At 33.8% G+C, this 7,934-nt stretch overlaps 1 non-coding gene across 1 annotated transcript; it reads right to left on the bottom strand.

Moving 5' to 3' along the window:
* Window positions 1-645: 645 nt before the first annotated feature.
* On the bottom strand, window positions 646-752 carry LOC139894750 (small nucleolar RNA R71). Its single transcript, XR_011775235.1, has one exon. It is a non-coding gene; the product is annotated as a small nucleolar RNA R71 (small nucleolar RNA).
* Window positions 753-7,934: the final 7,182 nt, after the last annotated feature.

Here is a 7,934-nt window from a genome sequence, read left to right as displayed (position 1 = left end):
TCAAGGCATCTAGCAAATATTGCTGCCATTGAATTTTTAGAATCATCATCTAGTCGAACAAGTACTTCAATTCAAATTTCAGATAATCCATTTTTTGAACCCGACTTCACAATTGAGAACCCGGAGGATATTCAGGGACAATTCCAAGATCCTGAACTATTAAACATTCCTCCTGAACCACAATTTATTCAAACGGAGTTTGTCGAAGAAGAAACCGTTAAATCAGAATCTTCTAGTGATTCGGATTCAACAAATTCAGATACGGAAAATTCAGAACATCTAACTATGGAAGACCGAATGAGAGCCACACGTACAGGCCAAGGTCATGCCATTAATCAACCAGAAGTTAGACCCTCAAATTTTGAAATCAAAGGACAAATCCTACACATGGTTACTAATCAATGCCAATTCGGTGGTACAGAAAAAGAAGATCCAAACGAACATCTTCGAACCTTTAATAGAATTTATACCCTATTTAAAATCGGAGAAATTGAGGATGAAACGATCTATCTTATGTTGTTCCCTTGGACTTTAACCGGGGAAGCTAAAGATTGGTTAGAATCATTACCAGAAGGAGCAATTGATACATGGGATGTCTTAGTGGAGAAATTTCTTCAAAGATTCTTTCCGGCATCTAAAGCCGTGAGACTTCAAGGAGAAATTGCCACGTTCGCACAAAAGCCAAATGAAACGTTATTTGAGGCATGGACAAGATTCGGAAAGATGTTAAGAGGATGTCCTCAACATGGTTTAGACACTTTCCAAATAGTTCAAATATTCTATAAAGGCGTCGATGTCGCTACAAGAAAAGACATCGACACAGCTGCTGGTGGTTCCATTATGAAGAATACCGCTACCGAAGCTCACAAGATTATTGATAAAACAGCCTCCCACTCACATGAGTGGCACCAAAGTAAAGATATCTTACAGTCATCCAAAGCGGCAAGAGCCGATTCTAGCCATGACTTTGATTCCATTTCCGCGAAGCTAGATTCTTTCGAAAGAAAATTGGAAAAGATGACTAAAGATATTCACGCAATAAGAATCAGTTGTGAGCAGTGTGGAGGACCACATTTAACAAAAGATTGTCTCAGTATTGAACAAACAATGGAACAAAGAGAGAATGTTTCATACCTAAACCAAAGGCCGGGAAATAATTATCAACCGCCAAGACCAAACTACAATCGAAATGTTCCTTACAATCAAAATGCCCAACATAATAACCAACAAGGTCCTAGCAATCAGTAAAGACCTGGTTATATTAAATCACCACAAACCGATGAGAAAAAGACAAATTTAGAAGACTTGGTTCTAAAGCTAGTTGAATCTCAAACGCAGTTTGTTACATCTCAGAAACAAACTAATGAACAAAATGCTCAAGCATTTAGAAATCAACAAGCTTCAATCCAAAATCTGGAACAAGAAGTAAGTAACCTAGCAAGGTTAATTGGTGAAAGAAAACCAGGGAGTCTACCTAGTGATACAAATGCTAACCCCCGAAATGAAACAGCTAAAGTTATTACCACAAGAAGTGGTATAACACTTAAACCACCTGAAATGCCAATAATTTCCGATAACTCTATTCCTACTTCACAGGCACCACAACCTGAAAAAGAGAAGGAAACTGAACCAGTAGTTGACAAGGTTAATGAAGATAACACAATTAAGACAAAACCATATGTTAAACCATATCAACCACCACTTCCATACCCGAGTAAATTGAGAAAAGAAAGACTTGAAGCCGAGCAATCCAAATTCTTGGATATGTTTAAACAGATAAATGTCAATCTTCCTTTCATTGATGTAATTTCAGGAATGCCAAGATATGCTAAATTTCTGAAAGATCTAATCACAAATAGAAGGAAAATGGAAGAACTCTCGGCTGTCACAATGAATGCTAATTGTTCTGCAGTGTTGTTGAATAAGATACCAGAAAAACTATCAGATCCAGGAAGTTTCACAATTCCATATTTTTTAGGAAGTCTTAGTTCAATAGAAGCATTGGCAGACTTAGGTGCTAGTATAAATTTAATGCCGTATTCATTATACGCTAAACTAGACCTTGGAGATTTAAAACTAACACGAATAAGTATACAACTAGCCGATCGATCAGTAAAATATCCTAGAGGGATAATGGAAAACATGCTAGTTAAAGCTGGTAATCTAGTATTCCCAGTAGACTTTGTTATTCTGGACATGAAAAAAGATTCTCGAGTTCCTCTTATATTAGGAAGACCATTCTTAAACACGGCTAAAGCAATAATAGACGTGTTTGGTAAGAAATTGACCCTAAGTATAGAGGATGAGAGTGTTACTTTTTTTGTTGATAAAGCAATGCAACAACCGCAATCTGCATATGATACATGTTATTATGTTCAAACTATAGATTCACATGCAGAATTGTTACAAGAATTTCCTGAATTACAAGGAACAGGAGAATGTTCTTTAGGAGAAGGAGATGAACCAATTGATGAAGCTGAAATGTTAGCTACACTTATAGCTAATGACTACGAACCAACAACAGAAGAACTTCAAGTACTAAAAGAAGAAGACAGATATCGATACAAATCATCGATAGAAGAACCACCGACCTTAGAGTTAAAGTCACTTCCAAAACATTTGGAATACGCTTATTTACATGGTAAATCTGAATTACCTGTAATAATCTCATCTTCTCTTACTGAAAATGAAAAATCTCAACTCATTTCTGTGCTAAAAGCTCATAAATCAGCAATTGCATGGAAAATTCATGATATTAAAGGTATAAGTCCTTCGTATTGCACACATAAAATCCTTATGGAATAAAATCATAAAACATATGTGCAACGCCAACGAAGACTAAATCTAAATATGCAAGATGTTGTTAAAAAAGAAATTATTAAACTGCTCGATGCAGGTTTAATTTATCCAATCTTTGATAGTTCATGGGTAAGCCCAATTCAATGTGTGCCTAAGAAGGGCGGCATCACTGTCATCACAAATGATGATGATGAGCTTATTCCTACTAGAACTGTAATAGGGTGGCGTGTTTGTATTGACAATAGAAAATTAAATGACGCCACAAGAAAAGATCACTTTCCATTACCTTTCATTGATCAAATGATAGAAAGGTTAGCCGGAAATAGTTTCTATTGTTTTCTTGACGATTTCTCCGGATACTTTCAAATTCCTATCGCACCCGAGGACCAAGAGAAAACCACTTTCACGTGCCCTTATGGTACTTTTGCTTACAAACGCATGCCATTTGGACTTTGCAACGCCCCTGCAACCTTTCAAAGATGCATGATGACGATTTTTCACGACATGATAGAAGAATGCATGGAAGTTTTCATGGATGACTTTTCAGTCTTCGGTGATACTTTTGAAACATGTCTAATTAATCTTGAACGAATGCTTATTAGATGCGAGAAATCAAATCTAGTACTTAATTGGGAGAAATGCCATTTCATGGTTAAAGAAGGCATCGTTCTTGGTCATAAAATTTCAATTAAAGGTATTGAAGTGGATAAAGCTAAAGTAGATGTAATTGCTAAACTTCCACATCCCACCAATGTTAGAGGAGTTAGGAGTTTCCTAGGACATGCCGGTTTTTACCGACGTTTCATAAAAGATTTTTCTAAAATTGTCACTCCAATGAATAAACTCCTTGAAAAAGATGCTCCATTCATCTTTTCGGATGAATGCATCAAATCTTTTAATATTCTTAAAAAACAACTTACTAATGCACCGATCATAATAACTCCAAACTGGAAGTTACCATTCGAACTTATGTGCGATGCAAGTGATTTTGCAATGGGAGCCGTTTTAGGTCAAAGAATTGACAAACGATTCAAACCTATATACTATGCTAGTAAGACGCTACAAGGAGCACAGACGAATTATACAACTACTGAAAAAGAACTCCTTGCTATTGTCTTTGCTTTTGACAAATTTCGTTCATATCTCGTTCTAGCTAAAACGGTGGTCTATACTGACCATTCAGCCCTTAAATATTTATTTTCAAAACAAGATGCCAAACCACGATTAATCCGTTGGATCTTACTCTTACAAGAATTTGATATTGAAATCCGAGATAAAAAAGGAGCAGAAAATCTCACCGCTGATCATCTTTCTTGTCATGAAAATCCTGAATTAGAAATTCTAAATGAATCAGCCATACAAGATAACTTTCCTGATGAATACCTTTTGAAAATCGATTCTAGCGAAATTCCCTGGTTTGCAGACTATGCGAACTACTTAGTAAGTGGATTCCTTGAAAAAGGGTTGTCGTACCAAAAACGAAAGAAATTCTTTAGTGATATAAAACACTATTTCTGGGAAGATCCACATCTGTTTAAAAGTTGTCCCGATGGAATAATACACCGATGTGTATTTGGGAATGAAGCTATACAAATCTTAAACCATTGTCACACAGGACCAACAGGAGGGCATTATGTGAAATGTCCCGTTCTTATTGATTAAAAACGTTCCATATTAATTGATTTCGTTGCGAGGTTTAGACCTCTATATGAGACGTTTTTCAAAGACTGCATTCATTTTTAAAACAAACCATAACCTTTATTTCATAAATAAAGGTTTAAAAAGCTTTACGTAGATTATCAAATAATGATAATCTAAAATATCCTGTTTACACACGACCATTACATAATGGTTTACAATACAAATATGTTACATCGAAATCAGTTTCTTGAATGCAGTTTTTACACAATATCATACAAACATGGACTCCAAATCTTGTCCTTATTTTAGTATGCAACAGCGGAAGCTCTTAATATTCACCTGAGAATAAACATGCTTTAAACGTCAACAAAAATGTTGGTGAGTTATAGGTTTAACCTATATATATCAAATCGTAACAATAGACCACAAGATTTCATATTTCAATACACATCCCATACATAGAGATAAAAATCATTCATATGGTGAACACCTGGTAACCGACAATAACAAGATGCATATATAAGAATATCCCCATCATTCCGGGACACCCTTCGGATATGATATAAATTTCGAAGTACTAAAGCATCCGGTACTTTGGATGGGGTTTGTTAGGCCCAATAGATCTATCTTTAGGATTCGCGTCAATTAGGGTGTCTGTTCCCTAATTCTTAGATTACCAGACTTAATAAAAAGGGGCATATTCGATTTCGATAATTCAACCATAGAATGTAGTTTCACGTACTTGTGTCTATTTTGTAAATCATTTATAAAACCTGCATGTATTCTCATCCCAAAAATATTAGATTTTAAAAGTGGGACTATAACTCACTTTCGCAGATTTTTACTTCGTCGGGAAGTAAGACTTGACCACTGGTTGATTCACGAACCTATAACAATATATACATATATATCAAAGTATGTTCAAAAATATATTTACAACACTTTTAATATATTTTGATGTTTTAAGTTTATTAAGTCAGCTGTCCTCGTTAGTAACCTACAACTAGTTGTCCACAGTTAGATGTACAGAAATAAATCGATAAATATTATCTTGAATCAATCCACGACCCAGTGTATACGTATCTCAATATTGATCACAACTCAAACTATATATATTTTGGAATCAACCTCAACCCTGTATAGCTAACTCCAACATTCACATATAGAGTGTCTATGGTTGTTCCGAAATATATATAGATGTGTCGACATGATAGGTCGAAACATTGTATACGTGTCTATGGTATCTCAAGATTACATAATATACAATACAAGTTGATTAAGTTATGGTTGGAATAGATTTGTTACCAATTTTCACGTACCTAAAATGAGAAAAATTATCCAATCTTGTTTTACCCATAACTTCTTCATTTTAAATCCGTTTTGAGTGAATCAAATTGCTATGGTTTCATATTGAACTCTATTTTATGAATCTAAACAGAAAAGTATAGGTTTATAGTCGGAAAAATAAGTTACAAGTCATTTTTGTAAAGGTAGTCATTTCAGTCGAAAGAACGACGTCTAGATGACCATTTTAGAAAACATACTTCCACTTTGAGTTTAACCATAATTTTTGGATATAGTTTCATGTTCATAATAAAAATCATTTTTTCAGAATAACAACTTTTAAATCAAAGTTTATCATAGTTTTTAATTAACTAACCCAAAACAGCCCGCGGTGTTACTACGACGGCGTAAATCCGGTTTTACGGTGTTTTTCGTGTTTCCAGGTTTTAAATCATTAAGTTAGCATATCATATAGATATAGAATATGTGTTTAGTTGATTTTAAAAGTCAAGTTAGAAGGATTAACTTTTGTTTGCGAACAAGTTTAGAATTAACTAAACTATGTTCTAGTGATTACAAGTTTAAACCTTCGAATAAGATAGCTTTATATGTATGAATCGAATGATGTTATGAACATCATTACTACCTTAAGTTCCTTGGATAAACCTACTGGAAAAGAGAAAAATGGACCTAGCTTCAATGGATCCTTGGATGGCTCGAAGTTCTTGAAGCAGAATCATGACACGAAAACAAGTTCAAGTAAGATCATCACTTGAAATAAGATTGTTATAGTTATAGAAATTGAACCAAAGTTTGAATATGATTATTACCTTGTATTAGAATGATAACCTACTGTAAGAAACAAAGATTTCTTGAGGTTGGATGATCACCTTACAAGATTGGAAGTGAGCTAGCAAACTTGAAAGTATTCTTGATTTTATGAAACTAGAACTTTTGGAATTTATGAAGAACACTTAGAACTTGAAGATAGAACTTGAGAGAGATCAATTAGATGAAGAAAATTGAAGAATGAAAGTGTTTGTAGGTGTTTTTGGTCGTTGGTGTATGGATTAGATATAAAGGATATGTAATTTTGTTTTCATGTAAATAAGTCATGAATGATTACTCATATTTTTGTAATTTTATGAGATATTTCATGCTAGTTGCCAAATGATGGTTCCCACATGTGTTAGGTGACTCACATGGACTGCTAAGAGCTGATCATTGGAGTGTATATACCAATAGTACATACATCTAAAAGCTGTGTATTGTACGAGTACGAATACGGGTGCATACGAGTAGAATTGTTGATGAAACTGAACGAGGATGTAATTGTAAGCATTTTTGTTAAGTAGAAGTATTTTGATAAGTGTATTGAAGTCTTTCAAAAGTGTATAAATACATATTAAAACACTACATGTATATACATTTTAACTGAGTCGTTAAGTCATCGTTAGTCGTTACATGTAAGTGTTGTTTTGAAACCTTTAGGTTAACGATCTTGTTAAATGTTGTTAACCCAATGTTTATAATATCAAATGAGATTTTAAATTATTATATTATCATGATATTATCATGTATGAATATCTCTTAATATGATATATATACATTAAATGTCTTTACAACGATAATCGTTACATATATGTCTCGTTTAAAAATCATTAAGTTAGTAGTCTTGTTTTTACATATGTAGTTCATTGTTAATATACTTAATGATATGTTTACTTATCATAGTATCATGTTAACTATATATATATCCATATATATGTCATCATATAGTTTTTACAAGTTTTAACGTTCGTGAATCACCGGTCAACTTGGGTGGTCAATTGTCTATATGAAACATATTTCAATTAATCAAGTCTTAACAAGTTTGATTGCTTAACATGTTGGAAACATTTAATCATGTAAATATCAATCTCAATTAATATATATAAACATGGAAAAGTTCGGGTCACTACATTATGGGCCTCAACAAACTGGTAGAAAGGTCTACGAAGCTGGATTCTACTGGCCTTCAATTTTCAAAGATGCACACCTTCTTTGTAAATCATGTGATGCATGTCAAAGGGCCGGAAAAATAAGTCAACGTGATGAAATGCCACAAAATGTCATTCAAGTATGTGAAGTTTTTGACATTTGTGGTATTGACTTTATGGGTCCGTTTCCAAAATCTCATAATAATCTCTACATTCTCGTTGCCATTGATT

The sequence above is a fragment of the Rutidosis leptorrhynchoides genome, chromosome 2 (genome assembly GCF_046630445.1).
Source record: "Rutidosis leptorrhynchoides isolate AG116_Rl617_1_P2 chromosome 2, CSIRO_AGI_Rlap_v1, whole genome shotgun sequence".
NCBI classification, from domain to species: Eukaryota; Viridiplantae; Streptophyta; class Magnoliopsida; order Asterales; family Asteraceae; genus Rutidosis; species Rutidosis leptorrhynchoides.
The sequence above is the reverse complement of the archived record's forward strand: the minus strand, read 5'-3'. Positions and strand labels throughout refer to the sequence as shown.